The 19464-nt window shown below is 39.8% G+C and overlaps 1 long non-coding RNA gene across 1 annotated transcript; it reads left to right on the forward strand.

The window, feature by feature from the left end:
• Positions 1-330: 330 nt before the first annotated feature.
• LOC116963182 lies at positions 331-19256 on the forward strand. Its single transcript, XR_004408004.2, has 3 exons — positions 331-1636; positions 2539-5565; positions 17201-19256. It is a non-coding gene; the product is annotated as an uncharacterized LOC116963182 (long non-coding RNA).
• The last annotated feature ends 208 nt before the right edge of the window (positions 19257-19464 follow it).

The raw sequence follows: 19464 nt of genomic DNA on the forward strand, positions 1-19464 counted from the left end.
CTCATCAATGTCTGTAATTGATAGATATGCCCAAACTTGCTTACTGTTTGATACTATACATACTTGTTGATTATATGGATGCTATTTTCATTAAAATTTTCATAGTATCTGCAACTTGTAGCATTTTCTTACCTAGAATTACACATTTACCACTCTAGTTCCCCTATAGCCTTTGTCAGAGCAAATTATTGTGTCATAGTGAGAGGATTTCTGTTGTAATTCTACTGAATTTTGAAGATTGTAACTCTTGCATTTATAATATAAAGTTCATATCCCAATGTTCACAAGTTCTCAGGAATTAAAAACCTCTGCTTTTAATAGTATGGGAATGTATACATGTACACACATGCACATCTGTAATTACATAATTATAAATAATTTTAGATAGACAGCTTCATAAATACCTGTGTACATAAGTATATCTCTATAATTATGAAACAGAAAGAAATCTCTGTCTTTAACCCTTTACAACAAAATTTCTTATTGAAACCAAATTCTATTTCATGTAGTTCTTCATTCGGAGCAAACGTACTACCGAGTGAGAAACAGCATTTGACTTCCAGTTTCTGTATTTCAGATGACAGTATAAACATATAGTCAGTTTGACAATAATTGCAGTAATCTTCCTTTGAGACATTGCAGCAAATCGGATCTGCTTGTATAGTTGTGATTATTATGCAAAAAGGTTAACTATCAAACTCCAATTACTCCTACATAACTATGTATTTCTGTATATATATTTCTGTTTACCCAGTTGCAAATGAATCGTTGCAATCAGGGTATTTTGTGTGATCTTAAATTAGTCTGTCCTCATTATTTAAAATGTTGGGGCTATAGTTTTATGACACAAACTGTCCTCTACTTTGCCTTGGCAGGTTCAGTTCATTAAAACCGTGTTATCATCATGACCTATTCAAGTCAATAATCCTTGGTACCAGTAAAACAGAGTACTCATCTCTCACCCTCAGCAGTACTGCAATGATTATTTATGACTAATCAGGCTGCTCTGCAGAAGACATATTCATGCCAATTACATGCTTCCCATTGCGTGAAATGCTTAATTAAAGTTTCCTCTATAAATATTAACATGATTGAAGTCATCTTGCTAGCAGCCACACAGAGTCATGCCAAGACCTATGTATGTCCTGGGAGGTTACTGAAACACATTTTTCTCCAACTCAGTTTGCATTAAGCCATTCTGTACGCCATGAATTCAAAGATAAAAGGTAAGTCTAAAATCCCTCATACGTAGTAAATAGAATTTTGAAGTACTTGTAGGTGGTGCAGCATAATCTCTGGCTTTCTTGGAGTTTGTTGCTAGTTCTCCTGTGCTTCCCTATAATTTAAGGATTCCATGTTTTACTGTTGTTAATATTACAGCTTGGCTGATAGAAAAGCTATTGGCAATTTGCATTCAATTATACTAACAATTATGATCAATATATGTGTAAGTACGGTTAATCTCATACCTATGGAGTCAGGAGTGACACTGTGCAGGTGAAACTGAATCTCGGTTGTAACGCACTCTAGAAGTGGACAGCATTTGTGAAGGTGGGCTAATCCAGACTGCGCAGTGGACATCATCTCTTCCGCAGATCCCTAGGAAACAGTTCCTTTCAAGTGGAAGGACTACATTGTAAGTCACATCCTGTCTGTTCACAACAATCTTAAGTTAAATGAGAACATCCACCTTTTAAATTTTTTTTGTATTTCTGAGTGCATAAGAGAAAAATAGTCTGACAGCACAAAGCCTGAAAATGTGGTTTCCTTTCAAATTATCTGCTTTGCTATTGTTTTCCTATGTAAATTTTCAGATAAGTCCTGTTTATCTTTTTTCTATCTTATTTTCCCCATTCTAACCATACTGGTATGATTAATTAGAGCTCTTAAGAGGACTGATGTTGATTCAGGTGCTTTGGGTGCTTGGATACATCCAATAATGGAAGTTGAGCATTTAAGGTAGTTAATATGACCAGTCCAATCTATGATCCTTTAAGTTCCCATGAGGCAATATTTATTTCACTAACTATGTGTGAGAAACCAACATCAGTGCACATCGCACCCAATCCAACAGGTCTTTTCTCCTGAGGTTAAACATTTCATTAAGATTACTGTAAGTGACAAATTGAGGCAAATTTTTATTTTCCTGTATTTTATTAAGGATAAAGAGCCATTTAAAGAATGTGCTTATTGTTTTAGACTTCAATATTACACTTTTAAACATAGCTCATAGCGCAGCCTAGAGGTATAGTTCATCCTGATAAAGCCAGAAGAACCTCAGGTCTAATAATTTGCCTTTGTTAAGTGAGCATATCCCATTAATGTCACACCAACAGTTATGTAATACAAGCAGGGACAATTAAACTAGGTAGATTTAAACTATTTCATTATATTGAACTATATTATGTGGTTTGTGGAAAGAACATGACATATTTAGTGTAATAATAATAATTTTCCAACACACAAGTCATTTAAATAGAGGTAGTTCTAATGATAGTCAGCAAAAGTGACTTTCCTAAAACTCTTACTCCATTTCAGTTTCACCGGCAGGATCTTATGAGGGATGACATTTCAACATCCTTTTTCATGGCCCTTGGCAGGAATAAGGTGGCATCTCATTAAGATAAGTAGAATATGCAGCAGGGAGCAGATTATGGTCATTTCTGGGAAGCTGCAGGTATGGAGAAGGTGTTCTAAGTTTTTCTACGCTTCTTGCTATTGAGAAGCTGAAAGGAGTGGAACTTGGCTTTTTTTACCTTTCCCTTCCACCCTGACGAAAAAGCACACCTATCTTAATTATGTGCATACATTACTGGTGATTTTTATAATGTTTTTAATAATATTTTACAATATCAGGAAAAACCACAGATTAAACATGAAGACAGATGAAGGAACTGGGTATCTGAAAACAACACATGGAGCCAGACATTCATTGTCTTTCTGTTGTGAGGTCTGGAATAGTGGTTCTCCCAGGTTATTTACATGACATTGTTTAGAAAACAAATAAGGAAAAGAACTGGAGTGATGTACTGGCCATTGAAAATCAATAGAGATCTGAAGTTTGGAGTAAACAGATCAGAACTTCTAAGGAATGGGCATCAAATATTAGAGAGTATCAAATTAAAGTTACAGTAGTGGTTAGACATATTTGACCTGTGAGCAGTGTGGTAATTGTTTGCAATATGGTACTTTTTAAAAGGGAAACAAAACCAGGATTCTTTTTTATGCAGAACAAACACAGGGTACAGAGGAATTGCTTCCTACTGTCTTCTTTTCAAGGTATATAAAGGAAGAGACACTTGCAAATAATAAATTTGACCTCTTTTTATCCTTCTATAGGGAGAAACCAAGAACTTATGAATTCTTGCTGTTTGGTACCTGCAGAGGCACTGAACTGTATTGTTCAGGTTATTGTAGCAATAGCATGGATTGTCATTATGTACAAAATATGAAGCACTTTTTCATCCTTATCCTCTTCCTTCACAAATATATATATTTAAACATTGTGCATTCACAATATATCTTTAAGAGATGTTGTCTTGAAAAGAATGGAAATGACAGATAATGCAAAACCTCTTTATAAAAGCAGATGCAAATTTTTCTTCATAATACTTGAGAATGTTCTTCTCTAGCTGAAAGATATGAGGCCTGTGAATACAAAATGACCTTTTTTTATGAACCTTTACAGTGGGGATTTGAAACCTAAGATAAAAATGGTTCATTCCGATTCTTCATGTTAGAGATAATCTTCACAGAGTTATAGTTTACTTTTTACTTCTAAGGTAGAAGCTGTATGCTTTCCCTTGGCGGGGGGGAAAAAAAATATAGCAGCCACTTAATAGTTTCCACTTACACCAGTCTAGAAGTGTGGATCTGTCTCAATCAATATTTTCCCCACAAGCAACCATGACAGGGGTTACTCTGGGTATAAACATATACTATATTTTTCTATTTATTATGTAGGGAAAAACAAGGCATGATAATATTGCTTACCTGCTTTGACAGAAAGCAGCTGTCCCTAGAAAGGTAACAACCATTCTGATTGCAGTAATTAATTTCATCTTGATAGATCCAGTATTTGAATTTCATTAGACTATGCATTATGTATGGTCCAGAATACTGTAAAAATTAAATGGGCAGAGAATGTGATTTTTTGAAATAAATGTGTCTGTATACCTATTTATGTCAAGAAGTCATGCAGGAAACAAAATGATAAAATTGTTTTCCGACATGAGTACAAAGAAAATGTATTAGTATTTTTACCTTTAATTTTTTTTTATTCTTTTACTGAAGGAAAGCATTTTCCATGCTGAATGTAGATATTCCTGATTTATCCTTCTGATATTAAATTGAAATAATATAATGTTCTCTGAGATGAAAGACTACAATGGAATAGAATAGTTTTGTACCTAACAGCAAATAATCACAATTCAGCTTGTAAAAAATTTCGATATATCTTTGCCTAAATTTTTAATTATTAATGAAACACACAAATAGTTGAAAAAGCCAGCTAGCCAAGCATCTATGCCAGTGAGATTTTTGTCTGTATATTTTTACAAGATATCATACTATCAGAAACACTTTCACTTGGCTCTAATAAGTGCTTTAATAGCAGATGTAGTTCTTATTATCAGACAGAACAGGTGGCAGTTAATTCAAGGGAGTTATGAGAGTAAGAGATCTCTCTCTGGGATAAAATAGTGTATATAGGGGAAAGACAGGTTAAGGCTATGTCTCCATTTGCAAATAGTGTAGCTTAATAGAAGTGGACTGTACAGAGAAACAGTTGGCCCTGAGGACTTGTTAGATGTATTATAATCATCTTAGAGGTGTTATGAAATAGATCTAGTCTGGTATGCTTCTAGACTCTATTTCCTAGTTTAGTTTTATACAAAAGGTGTGTGATGAGGGCACCTTCAGGCCACTTCACAATGCCAACCAAAGTGGTAAGAACAATGTTTACTTCCAAAGTGCAGTCTTCATCTTCTCTAAAATGCTAGTGTAGACACACCTTCTGTTTCAGTTTTCAGAGTGTGCTGTCTAGACCTGATTATTGATGCTCTGTAAAACTGGGACACATGGATGTTAATTTACCAGAAGAAACTGCTAATCATATAATATTTTTATGAGAAGGCAAAGAAAACCCAATAAAAGTAAAGGTTCAATTTTTCTCTAGAAAACGTGACTTTATTGGGTAACTTCCAAAAACATAAAATAAACTGAAGAAATTAACTCTGCTATAAAAAAAAATCTTGAACTGTGATTATCTTTAGTTTACATATTTAATTTCAGTATGCAATCATTCAGGTCTTTGCCTATACTTGTGGATCTAACTAGGATCTATGGGTCCAGACAAAAAGATGTGAAAGTGTCTTACGCTGTGGTTGATAATGATATCTTTCAAAGTAGATGCTATGGCTGTTCAACACAAGACTGTATTTGAGAATTCACCTTCCTTCAGTGGGTTTTCTGGATGACAACTCATCTGGACCTCATTAGGTTTATGGGATCAAGTTTTCATTCTCTGTATCTACAGCAAAATAAGAAAATCTATAGGTCTTGCAGGTACGACTGTATAATTGTTCATATTTCATTGGTTCTCTTTACTCACTATCATGTTTAATGTTGACCCTGAAGGTTTCTGTATGGTAAAGTCACCTATATGTGCACCAGCCAGCAGTACATAAAGAGATTTCCTCCTGGTGGGGTAGACAGAACAAGGTCTTGCTCAAACCCCACAGCATTTTTATTATATGCAGATGTGCCCTTTAAGTTAAAATCTACAACAGGCACACAAGTTTAATTGGCTTTGAATTTAGAAAAATGTAATCATAGGTACGCTTATACCTCTAGACTCTGGGAATATTATAAAACTGTTAAAGGTTTTCTACAGATAAGGCATACACATCTCTAAGGCTGATCTTGGATATTTTCTCCTACTACTAGAAAACCCCAAAAAACTTCTGTCTTGAAGTTTCTACTTCACTGTAGGCAAAGTGGCATGCCTTCTTCAAGCCTCAGGCAAATGCCAAAAGTTGATTTTTAGATGTGGCATTATGAACAAAGAAGTCCTCAAAATGAAAGTATTTTGATTTTTTTTTTAAAGAGCTCAGTTTTTCCAATTTAAATACAAACCTTAATTTCAGTGTGCTTGAGTCAGTGCCAGTCCCATTTACTATAGTGCCTCCAGAGGCCTTGTCTAAAGCCAGAATGATCATCTGGCAATTAAAAACAAATAATATAGCCCAAACCAAGACTACATGTTTTATATGCAGAATATGAAAATGGTTGTATATATACTAAAATCTTTAATTGAAAACTGTTTTCATAGAATCATAGAATGGTTTGGGCTGGAAGGGACCTTAAAGATCATCTAGTTCCAACCGCCCCTGCCATGGGCAGGGACACCTACCATGAGATGAAGTTTCTCAAATCCCCGTCCAGCCTGGCCCTGAACACTTCCAGGGAGGGGGGCAGCCACAGCTTCTCTGGGCAACCTGTGCCAGTGTCTCACCACCCGCACAGGGAAGAATTTCTTCCTTATATCCAATCTAAATCTACCCTCTTTCATTCTAAAACTGTTAGCCCTTGTTCTATTACTACACTTCCTGATAAATAGTCCCTCCCCATCTTTCCTGTAGGCCCGCTTTAAGTATTGGAAAGTCTCTAAAAGGTCTCCTTGGAGCCTTCTTTTCTCCAAGCTGAGCAATCACAACTCTCAGCCTGTCCTCCTAAAGTAAGTTCTCCAGTCCCATGATCATCTTTGTGTCCCTACTCTGGTCCTGCTTGAGCAGGTCCATGTCCTTCTTATGTCAGGGGCCCCAGAGCTGGACACAGCACTGCAGGTGGGGTCTCACGAAAGTTGAGTAGAGAAGGAGAATCACCTCCCATGACCTACTGGCTACGCTTCTCTTGATGCAGCCCAGGACACAGTTGGCTTTCTGGGCTGTGAGCAGAGATTGCTGGCTCATAGTCAATTTTCCGTCCACTAAGACTCCCAAGTCCTTCTCCACAGGGCTGCTCTCAATCCATTCTCTGTCTAGCCTGTATTTGTGTTTGGGATTGCCCTGACCCATACGTAGGACCTTGCACTTGGCCTTGCTGAACTTCATGAAGTTTGTATGGGCCCACCTCTCAAGCCTGTTCAGGTCCCTCTGGATGGCATCCCTTCCCTCCAGCGTGTTGACTTCACCACACAGCTCAGTGTCATTGGCAAACTTGCTGAGGGTGCACTCAATCCCACTGTCCATGTCACCAACAAAGGTGTTAAACAGCACTGGTCCTAGTACTGACCCCTGGGGAACGTCACTTGTCACTGCTCTCCACTTGGACATTGAGCTGTTGACCATAATGCTTTGAGCGCAAGCATCCAGCTAATTATCCACTGAGTGGCCCATCTATCAAATCCATCTCTCCAATTTAGAGACAAGGGTGCTGTATGGGACAGTGTCAAATGCTTTGCACAGTTAGATGATGTCAGTTGCTCTTCCCTCATCCCCAAGTGCTGTAACCTCACTGTAAAAGACCACCAAATTTTTCAGGCATGATTTGCCCTTAGTGAAGCCATGTTGGCTGTCACCAATCACCTCCTTATTTTCCATGTGCCCTAGCATAGTTTCCTAGCTAGGCACAGAGATAAGACTCACTGTCCTGTAGTTCCTTGGGTCTTCCTTTCTTCCCTTTTTAAAAATGTTTTTAAAGTTTTAAACTTCATTTTTTCACATATGTTGTTTTGGAAAGTAAACTCAGTAAAAGGTATGTTAATGAGCTATATTCACTGTTTTTAAGCACAAGTCCACAGATATATGGTGTTGTATCTACAAAACGATTATGTTTTTCTTGTTGATAACTTGTAAGTTAGTAAAATATTCTCAAGAAATAGCAAATAAGAGCTTCATAAATATTTATGTGGATTCTTGGTGCAGTATTGCAATTTAAACAGTGCTATTAGTACATAGTTTTTCTATTGTTTTCCACTGACTGTATTAAAAACAAGACTACTAAATATATTAAAAGTAAGACAATGTTGCTTTGATGAACTAGACATTTCTTAAAAAAAAAGATAAATTTGGTGTATTTCCAATTGACACAAAATTCCAGCAAGCTAGATATTCTGGTTTAGTTGCTTTGTATGGTGTGGAAATTGTAAGGTTTATGGTATTTTGGGGTATGAGTAATATCATTAGAGACTGGACCGTCTTTCCTATGAAGAGAGGCTAAGAGAGCTGGAGAACTGTTTAGCCTGGAGAAGCAAAGGATCAGAGGTGGTTATCTATGTGTATAAATGTCTCATAAGAGGATGTAAAGAGGAGGGAACCAGGCTCTTCTCAGTGGTATCCAGTGAAAGGAAAAGAGGCAATGAGCACAAAATGAAACACAGGTGAACAGAAGAAAACATGTTTATACTGTGAAGGCAGTCAAACAATGGAACAGGTTGCCCAAAATGTGACTGGACACAGCCCTGAGCAACCTGCTGTAGGTGATCCTGCTTGTACAGGTGATTGGACCAGGAGATTTCCAGAGGTCCTTGCCCACCTCAACAATCCTGTGACTCTGTGATCTTCTATCTCTGGTGCATGATCATGTATATGATGGATATTGACCAATTATAGAAATGACCTACAGTTCAGGTAAATTTAACGCTTCCCCTGGTTACTGCTGCGAGGCGCTCAAATTTTTTGAAGAAGTCAGTTAGTATTATAATAATATAGCTATATGAAGATTGGAAAGTCATGACCTGTAAGATCTGGGAACTGCCGAAGGACACATCAGACGTGAGGTTTGTATGTTGCCCTTGTGTCACCAATTGTGATGTGGTAGAACTTTGCTGCATGCTCAGGCAGAAGCTGCTGCCTGTGGCTTAAGGGCAGGTCACCAGAATGGCAGCATTGATATGCAGAGCCCTCTGAAACCCAGAGTTCTGCTTTTGCTACATCAGGACACTTACAATCATGGGCATCCTAAACATTCTCCTATCTTTTCTGTTTGCCATGTTGTCTGGAATGATCCTCATTTTGGGCTTGATTGTTGTGTTCTGCATCCTGCTTTTCAGTATCAGACTTACTCTTACTCTTGGTGAAATTAAGATAGTCACCACGTTCAGTAAATCAGGGATGAACATTGAATATTACATCTATAATCTAGTCACCAAACCAAATGCAACTCAAGTAGTCATTGAATTTGATAAAGGCGATTTGCTAACCAAACTGGCAAAGAAGATTGCTTCTGATTACAATGTGGTGGGTACCAGAATGTATTATTATTATTATTGATTACTTTTATTATCACTATTATATTTTTTTATTATTATTATTACTATTACTATTACTATTTCATCATCATCATCACTATCACCATTATAAATTTTAATTTTGTTGTTGTTCCATGGTCAATTTAAAGTGGAATTTAACTCTAATTTTAATTAATCTTGATAGGTAAGAAAAAGGGGTAGAGCTACTGAAAGCACTGAAGTTAAGAATATTACTTGATATAAGTTGTTTGTAACAATTATGACCTGAGTTCTAGAAGTACCTAAAAATATCTTATATTAATTATAGATGAATAGTTCTATAGTTCTACAGATCTCTAGTTCTATTTGCAAATAGTTCACCAGGTTTGAGAAGAAAGGGATTTGGAAGTGTTCAGACAGATATACATCTTCAAGGACATTAGTCAGTTCTAAGTTATGTAAAAGATGTTTTATGTTTCTTTTTGAACCTGGCAGTGTTGAAAGATGGCAAAACAATAATATACATAAAGGCAACATGAATTGCTTCCACTTACAAGTCCTTTTTTTGTTACTTTTTGTTGTTTTGTCATTTTTGTTCTCTTTTTATGTTAGTGGTATAAATTTTTTTTTATTTATTTGATAACTCTATAAATAAAATAGGACATCTGAGTTATTCTACAGGCATTTGATATGGTGTTGACTTGAAAACTCTGTATACCCCTACAGAATTGGCTTGTTTCCCTATCAGTATTTCTACCTTTGGTGACATTCTAAATGAAAATAATTTTGAAAACAAGAGAATACTGTTTTTTTCTGTGAGTTGTGACTTAGTCCAATAGCATTCAGGAAAAGTTTAGGGTTTGCTTGTGCAATATGAACGATAATTAGAATGGTGAAATTTGAATTTGGAGTTGGTGTTTCTATGTCTCTGAATATGGGGGTGGGCCTGACAAGGTAGAATCAGTTTGTATATTTAAAGGTAAAACATTTATAATGGATGGAATTACTCTATGCTAACTTCATGTTATGTATTTTTATGTGTATGTATACATATACATACATAGGTATACCATGTATGTGTGTATATATATTGGAACAGGGCTTTTTTAGATGACAGGCTAATCTATCCTGTTTAATTCAGCTCTAGAATTTACTTCTTTTTTTTCTTTTTTAGTTTTTTCAAAACAGATGCTTATCTGCTCCTTATGATCATCCCTCCATATATCTGCTCTGTTTTTCCTCCTTTTATTTTAGTTGCTCTCTGTATGTTACTAGTTTCTGGGTGGAAAAAAAAATGTATGGCAATGTTTTTATTGTCAACATTTTTGTCCAAGTTTGTATTATCAGCAGTACAACTGTTACAAACAATTGTATTGTTTATGTTTATTGAAAAGTTAAAATAAGGCCTACAGCTCTTTGCAGTATAAATTTACTTGGACTTCATCCATCTGGCTTCATAAGTCATTTTATATCAGCTGTTGATCTGGTTCCTTCTTGCTCAGAGTTCCAGATCAGAGAAAGAATGCAAATCTCTAAATACGTATGTACACACATACATATACATATATGCACACACACAGAACAAGAACAGTTATTGATTCTAGGTCTAAACTCTCTCAGCAGTGTACTTTGGCTGCTAAAACTCAATAGCAGGGGGAAAATTCATCTTGGGACAGTTCCAGAAAATTTCAAACAAGTTCATACAGTTTCTTCTTTGATGTTCACAATATGAAAAAATTAGTCTGTCCAAAGGGATCTAATCATTATTTAAAACCTTAATAAGGTTAAGTCCTGGAGAAGTGTTGGAGAATGGCTCAGAGACAAGGGTCCTGAGCCCACCGAGCAATTGTATGATCAGAGCCTGCTCTAGCTGCTGATGCTGAGCCTCACTAGGGTTTGCCTGCAGCTGCTCACAGCTGCTGATACAGGAGGAATGTCAAGGACGCTTCAGCCCTGTGTACTGTGGTGTGTCGAAAACAGGTTAAGGGGAATTAGGAATAGTGGTCTGAGAAACCCAGTGTTATGATAACGGTGGTCTGAGAAACACTGTGTTATGGTACTGTCGTGTATTGAAAACAAGTCAACAGGAATCAGAAATAGTAGCATGAGAAACTTAGTGTTATGAGAAGCTTGGGCTGTAAGCTAACTGCAAGTAGGTGGACCGTGCGAATACGACCTTTAGAGCTTAAGCCAATCAGCTAGTGACTAGTAGGCATAATAATTATCATTGTCTGTATAAATATATGTACCCTGGACCAATAAACACACACGTTGATTGATGCTCTATCACCCACACTGAACCCGTCTCGGCGTGTCGTTCGTCCGCGGCTCCGCAAGATGGCGCCCGAACAGGGACCTGCATAGAAGAATAACACAGACGGAGCGGCGGACCCGGAGAAAACAGCAACGACCGAGGAATTTGAGAACGGACCCAGAGAAACACCAAATACAGCAGCGTCCAGGGTCCACGAGCTGAGACGGAGAGGTGCTGGCCCCAGCAGCCCCGGGGGAGTACGCGGAGAGAAGCCGGCTGGACCGGCCCCGAGAGCGGAGGCGGAGCGGCCCCGAGAGTGGAGGTGACCAGCCCCGCAGAGCAGAGGCAGACCGGCCCCGCAGAGCGGAGGTGACCGGCCCCGGAGAGCGGAGGCGGAGCGGCCCCGTGACCAGAAGTGAGTGGCCCCACGAACGGAAGCAGAAAGACACCGGAGCTGACGTGGTAAGGAGCCGACTGCGGGAGCCCCGGGGGTGGACGCGAAGGGACGCCACAGGCGGACACTGAGCGGCCCCGGGGGCGGACGTGAGGGGGCGCTGGAGGCGACCGCAGGGTGGCCCCGGCAGTGGAAGTGGGGGGGGCGCCGGAACTGATGCAGAGGGGCGACGGAAGCTGATGCAGAAAGGTGCTGCATACAGCGGCGGCAGAAACAAACGCTGGGAAATATCAGAGACAGCAGCGCCTAGCCGAATCAAGCACGATCGGACAGTGGGCCTCCGACAGGTCGTTCCGAGGACCTGAACCGAGATAAAGGGTCGCTCTCTGCAAGGGCTGCTGGCAAGAGCTGCACCTGGTGCCTTAGTCACGGAGCATCAGCAACATATCAAAGGGGGTAGTTTTTTAGTGCCTTAAACAGGGAGCACAAGCCGGCGGGAGTATTTTTAGTGCCTTAAACAGGGAGCACAAGCCGGCGGGAGTATTTTTTAGTGCCTTAAACAGGGAGCACAGGCCGGCGGGAGTATTTTTAGTGCCTTAAACAGGGAGCACAAGCCGGCGGGAGTATTTTTTAGTGCCTTAAACAGGGAGCACAGGCCGGCGGGAGTATTTTTAGTGCCTTAAACAGGGAGCACAAGCCGGCGGGAGTATTTGTAGTGCCTTAAACAGGGAGCACAGGCCGGCAGGAGTATTTTTTAGTGCCTTAAACAGGGAGCACAAGCCGGCGGGAGTATTTTTAGTGCCTTAAACAGGGAGCACAGGCCGGCAGGAGTATTTTTTAGTGCCTTAAACAGGGAGCACAAACCGGCGGGAGAATTTTTTAGTGCCTTAAACAGGGAGCACAAGCCGGCGGGAGAATTTTTTAGTGCCTTAAACAGGGAGCACAGGCCGGCGGGAGTATTTTTTAGTGCCTTAAACAGGGAGCACAAGCCGGTGGGAGTATTTTTAGTGCCTTAAACAGGGAGCACAAGCCGGCGGGAGTATTTTTTTTTTTTTGCCTTAAGCAGGGAGCAAAGGGCCGACGGTGCCTTAATTAGGGGTGGGTCGGCAGTAACGGTACTGTGCCTTATCCAGGGAGCACAGGACCAGAGGTGCCTTAAACAAGGAGCACCAGGTTGACGAGATGGAACAGGAGGTAGCCCTGGATTTATTACAGCGCTTTTTAGAAAAGCGGGGAGTGGATTGTATAAAATCACTCGCAGGTTTAGTAGCATTAGGACGGGTCAAAGGATGTTTTCAGGACCCTAATTCTCTTTTTGATGTCGACGAGTGGAGACGATTAGGTGATGTTTTGTGGGATATGGTAATAGACGAGGATAAAGCTGCAAGGAAAATGATGAAACCATGGCGGGAGGTGGTGACTAATAGTGGGCAGTATCAGCTTGAAAAGAACCTTGCAGCTGTGGCAACTGCAAAGTTGGGGGGGGAAAGTTCCACTGTTACCCCAGATAGTGAGGCATCCGGATCTATGCTTTTTGACAGTGATCGTATTCCTGTACCATCAACAGGAGGGCCAGTTACAGTTAATGTGAATAGGGAAAGTCCGGAGGCCAGCCCCCCCCGCCAGTGCCCTTACAGTCATGCCCCACCCCACCCCCCCCTACCTCAGAAGTGGAGGGGCAGAGGGACGATGGCCCCTCGCTAATATGTAGCCAACAGGAGGGGCGCAAAGTAGGTGATTTATTGTGGGACGAGACTATCACTGGAGGCAATAAAGGCAGTGAAGCACGACAGCAAGGGGTGGTCTGGCGAACGATTGTAAAAGCCCTGAGGGAGATGCAAGCAGAAAAGAAAGTAGTTGCTGCTGCTATTGCGGCTATCGGTGCTGTACCATCCCCACTGGTACCTGCTGAAACCACTTGTCCGTCACGATTAGCCACCTTCTTCGGGTGTAATCAACAGCTCTGCTCTATTAAGGGCATGTCACCAAGTATTCCTGTTTGCTCCACCGCGCAAGAAGCGGCAGAGAAATCAGGCGGCGCGGGGGTACCAGGTGGAGCGGCGTGCCACCATAAACTCTGCCCGCCCCCCCCCCCCCGCCCTTCGGATGGTTCCGCCCCTGACGGCGCGTCAGCGTCTGGCTCGGAGAGAAAAACGGCGGCTCTGTCCGAATTAAAGCAACAGGGTCACACATCGGTAAGGGACAGTGACAAAGTCCAAGAACTTGAAAGAAAATTACAGAAGTTGAGCTACAGAACAGAACTCTGCATTTACAATTACAAGAAGAGGAAACGCTGCCGGCAGCCCCCACCACACCCACTCCCATCACCTTTATCAGAACCAGCTCCACTTTTAGCTCAGTCCCGATGGAGTGGGGTGATTCGTGATGCCTTGTTAAAAGTGGACAGGCATGCTGCTGGAGCGTTGGCCTGCCCGGTAGTGACAACAAATGGGGGACACCTGGGAACTCAAGATCACAAGATTCTCCTCGGGGGGTGTGGAGACTCCTTACGAACTTTACAACTCTGAACTCATTTGGGTGTTTCAACATCAACACTGGTATCAAGAACTTGTTCATGTAGTATCAGATTCATTGTATGTTGTGGGTTCGTTGCAATGTTTAGAACATAGCATGGTGAAACCTGTATTACATTCTGTATTGCATACTCTGTTGTTACAATTGCTGACACTTTTAAAACTGTAAGGATGGTTTTCTTGCTACATAAGACTGAATAAGATTGGAACATGGACTGACAGACTGGTTACGAGACTTGGGAATTTGGAAAATGGACTGATGATGGTTCTAAATCTACAAAGCTTGGAAATTACTGGGTGGCTGAAAGCTTTGTTGATGCACGGATTGGCAATGCTGATTGTCATTATGATTGTCATGATGGTATTGGGGTCTGTGTGGAAATGCTTTATGAATGCTATGATTCAAATGTTAAAAGGAGTCTGGATTGTCCAAAAAAGAAAAAGGGGGAAAACCTGGTAGGAATTTTTTTGGAGGGGGGATCAGGGTTATGCACTGATCCTGCAGGGTTTGGACAATCCAGGCTGGGTCTCTGAGCAGAAAACTGCCACATGGTAATCCTGCCCTTGAGGTCACCTGGAAGGGCAAGAAGGAGGAAGTCAATCTAGTGCTTCCTCCCTGTTTTGAATGCCTGGATGCACTAACCACAAAGTAGATTTAGTTTGTTCACGTCCTGTTCGAATGCCTGGATACACTAACTGCACAGTAGATTTAGTTTGTTCACGCGTACTAACGATGCAGACCTATCACAGCACTTCCAGGTGCGTGATAAGTGCCTTTAGCCAGTAGATTGTAAGCCTGCATGCTTAAATTGTGCCTTGTCATGTATTAAAAAAATCTTTGAACGAATGTTAGGGCAGGTTCTGCTCCTACAAAAAGAAAAAGGGGGAATTGCTGGAGAATGGCTCAGAGACAAGGGTCCTGTGCCTTTAGCCAGTAGATTGTAAGCCTGCATGCCTAAGTTGTGCCTTGTCACGTATTAAGAAAATCTTTGAATGAACGTTAGCGCAGGCTCTGCTCATACAAAAAGAAAAAGGGGGAATTGTTGGAGAATGGCTCAGAGACAAGGATCCTGAGCCCACTGAGCAATTGTATGATCAGAGCCTGCTCTAGCTGCTGATGCTGAGCCTCACTAGGGTTTGCCTGCAGCTGCTCACAGCTGCTGATACAGGAGGAATGTCAAGGACGCTTCAGCCCTGTGTACCGTGGTGTGTCAAAAACAGGTTAAGGGGAATTAGGAATAGTGGTCTGAGAAACCCAGTGTTATGATAACGGTGGTCTGAGAAACACTGTGTTACGGTACTGTCGTGTATTGAAAACAAGTCAACAGGAATCAGAAATAGTAGCATGAGAAACTTAGTGTTATGAGAAGCTTGGGCTGTAAGCTAACTGCAAGTAGGTGGACCGTGCGAATACGACCTTTAGAGCTTAAGCCAATCAGCTAGTGACTAGTAGGCATAATAATTATCATTGTCTGTATAAATATATGTACCCTGGACCAATAAACACACACGTTGATTGATGCTCTATCACCCACACTGAACCCGTCTCGGCGTGTCGTTCGTCCGCGGCTCCGCAGAGAAGGAGATAACAGATAGTGTACTTAATTCAGCGATTCCAAAGCATTTGTCTCAAAACAAATACAATGAGGAAATCCAAGCACAAAATATTTGTCACAAAGCTAGTTAATATTAGAGATAATATTAGTCAATAAACCCCATTCTTGCTTACCAGAAGGAGAAAGTAATAGGCTCTTTCTTCCATTGGGAAACCTGTAAAACCAGCTTCTGCCTATTTAATACAGCTGTATATTTCCATTTGTATTTAATTTTCTCTATAGCATCTATCTACTGATTCAGGACTTACTAACACAGAACATTGCTTATTGAACAGAAGCAACTATTTCATAGTGTGTTCCAGAGATGGTAGTTGTACTCCATAAGTGTAACAGAGCCGTCTTATCTCAAAGGTCTTGCAGTATGTAAACTTTGAATAGCTATCATTTGTAGGTACTGATGTTTTCAATAATAATGCATTGTAAAAAATAATGATGAAGTTAAATCTTTTCACTTCTAGAACCATTAGTGGTAATATGAATTCCTTAGACAAATAATAGAAATACTGTTTCTGGTCCATTTAAAACTGCTGAGTACATTATGAAAATGAATAGAAGGAAATAAATCTTCAACAGTAGGTGGTAACTTTGCAAAGTAATCTGACTTTTCTGTGTTTCTTCTGTTGCACTGAGCTGTGCAGATAAAAGGAAGAAGGGGAAAATAACTTGACATAATAGAAGTTGGAATAAATCATGAAGTTGTTTTATTTGTTTACCTGGTACACACTGTCTAAATATTAAGCTGAGAACTTCAGAGCCTGCAAGAGCTCTTTCTGGTCTTTATTTTTTTTTTTTTTTTTGTATGAGTAAAACCAGATATGACAGAAATCAGTTACGTAGTGGATTTTGAGGTGCTAGCACAGTATTAATTACAGTAAGAGAACCATGAGCTAGTGTTTAATCTGACATCTTTTAGATGAAATTAATTGAGCTGGGGAACATAACTACTGTTACCAGTACTTATCAAGCAGTTGTCCACCCTTATATGAACAGATGTTAACATTTCCTTTTGATTAGAACTGGAAACATCATGATGTTGTGAGAATGAATATTGAATTTCATTAGTACAGGTAAATGCTCTTCTCCTGGGTCATTACTATCAGAATACTGAGACCAACATGTTCTTTATTAAGACCTTAGACCTAATTAACTTTTCATTTGTTTTCACTTATAAAGTACCTGAAGATCTCTCAGGAAAAACAGAACTTGACTGGCATCTCACTGAAAGTGGATCCTAGAGACAATGCATGGCATGCCAATGCTGAAGTTCAAATAGGGGATAATGCCCTGGAAGACATTAGTTTAGATGAGAAAAGTTGTGTTTTGACTTGTAAACAGCTGAATGATGGCTGCATCTTAATGACATGCACTAACCAAAATGAACCGACTGTCCAAGACTTGCAACTGAGCAATGTTGTATGTATCCTCCTAGAGACATTTTCTGGCACTTGCCAGAAGGCAGATGATGTGGGATACACTGACATCAGTGACAACAGAAAGACCAGGAAGAAGGCAAAAGCCTACCCAAACAAAAAAGAGTGAGCCTACCCTGTTGTTATATTGGAAACTTGCCTTTCTTCAACATTCAGCATAAAGAACCTGCTCTTCATTGTCATCTAAGCAGGAAACAAGGACTAAGCTTGCTGGCGTGTTTCTCACTTCTTCATTAAAAATTTACTGTGTTTAACACTCATATAAGGAGTTTGGGGTTTTTTTACAGGTCTTTAAAAGTAATACACTCATGTTGTTGGTATAAATAACAACAAAATGTGGTGTTTTAACTACAGTGTAGATGAACCTATGGGTCAGTAAATGCTTTTATGTTTACTTTTCCTTTTGAGAACTAGAAATGCTGATGAAAAAAGTTGGGGCTTTTTTTTTATGTTACCACACTTAAGTCTCCTTATGCTAATTGATGCCTGGACAAACATTCCCATTGTCACCTGTCAAAATGGACAAAATCAAGTAGAATGTATCTTGGGGAAAAAGCTGACAAATATTTTTAAGCCTACATTTATTATTCTAACATTAAGATTGCATGCACCTTTTACTGTCTACTGGGTACATTACTTCTATGTCTGAGGACAAGTTTAATTTTTGTGTGTGCTGTGTTAGCTATAGAGAAGCTTAAATGACAAAGTGGCAAATATTCCAGTTTATATTCTGGAAGAGAGATGTGTGGGTGCTGAACTGTATTTCTGTGATTTGCAGATGGTTTGGCATAAACTCTATTCTTGCTGTTTGTCCAAAGCCTGGTTTTAAGCACAAGGGTATAAATTTTATTTATTCTCTTCATTGTTTAGAACATTTCAGCAAAACAGTGAATTGTGGGCCAGATATGCAGCTGGTGGTAGATGGAAAAAGTCCACTAACTTCAGTGAAGATACATTTGTCCATATTGTCTGAAGCTGTGTTACAATGCATTTATAAACACAAATAGACAAAGGCTTGAAATGAAGTCAAAGAAATACCAAAATTCTCATGGTTCTACTTTTCAACTTACCTATATGAAATTGGCAGTCAAATCCCCTGTTAAGTAACTGAGTGCTAATTTGAAATTCTAAATGTCTGAGTAAATGAATAAATATAGATTTAATCCTTTAACTTAATAAATTGAGGCTTCTGTTACATTTTTCATTCTAGTTGTGCGCATAATGAAATTAGAATAGAGAAACCTACTAAACAGTGTTTGTGGTGAACTACAGACAGATAACAGGAAATTTATGTCTACATTAGAGGATTCACTTTCACCTAGACTTGTGTGGAGGAGTCAGTAATTCCCCCAGATACATGCAGTTGAAATTTTTCCAGGTAAGCTTGAATAATTCACACTTCATTGCCTCACTCAAAGTAAGACTTTTCCTGAAAAAAATCCAGTTTCTTTCTTTGAATCCTATGAAAAAATAAGGTTCACCAGTGAAGCTCAGAGCAGAGTGCTTTTGATGCAGCAGTTTTACCATCTAACCACTTCAAATTTGGAAATACCCTGATAGTACCTTGGCAATTTCAGTATTCTACAGTCTTCAAAATGATGTTTTGCTATTTGCGTAACTTTAAGACTGCTTTTAATAATGCAGAATGCCTCCCATTAACTCAAACATTCATGAGGAGGAGAAGGACTTTCAGTGCAGGGAGTTTGATGTTAGGTGAGACTTCATCAATCCTTTCTTCCTGTCTGGGATTTAAATTGTTAAGTTGTTTAGTTTGAGTACTTCCCTCTTCAGAATCCAGGGCTACACATACCCAGTCTGAAGTTGAGAAAGGAATCAATTCCAGACAATAAAGGAGGTGCTCCAGTTGCACAGAAATATGGCCAAGGACTGCCACAGTCTGGCATATATTTGATGCAGCAGAGTTTGCACTGTGTAAACAACATCTTATGTGGAAATTCAGAAATAACTTCTGGGAGCTTTGCTGCTGCCCAAGCTCTAGAACTTCCT

This window comes from Tyto alba, unplaced genomic scaffold (genome assembly GCF_018691265.1).
Source record: "Tyto alba isolate M040663 unplaced genomic scaffold, T.alba_DEE_v4.0 Super-Scaffold_6, whole genome shotgun sequence".
In the NCBI taxonomy this organism is placed as follows: domain Eukaryota; kingdom Metazoa; phylum Chordata; class Aves; order Strigiformes; family Tytonidae; genus Tyto; species Tyto alba.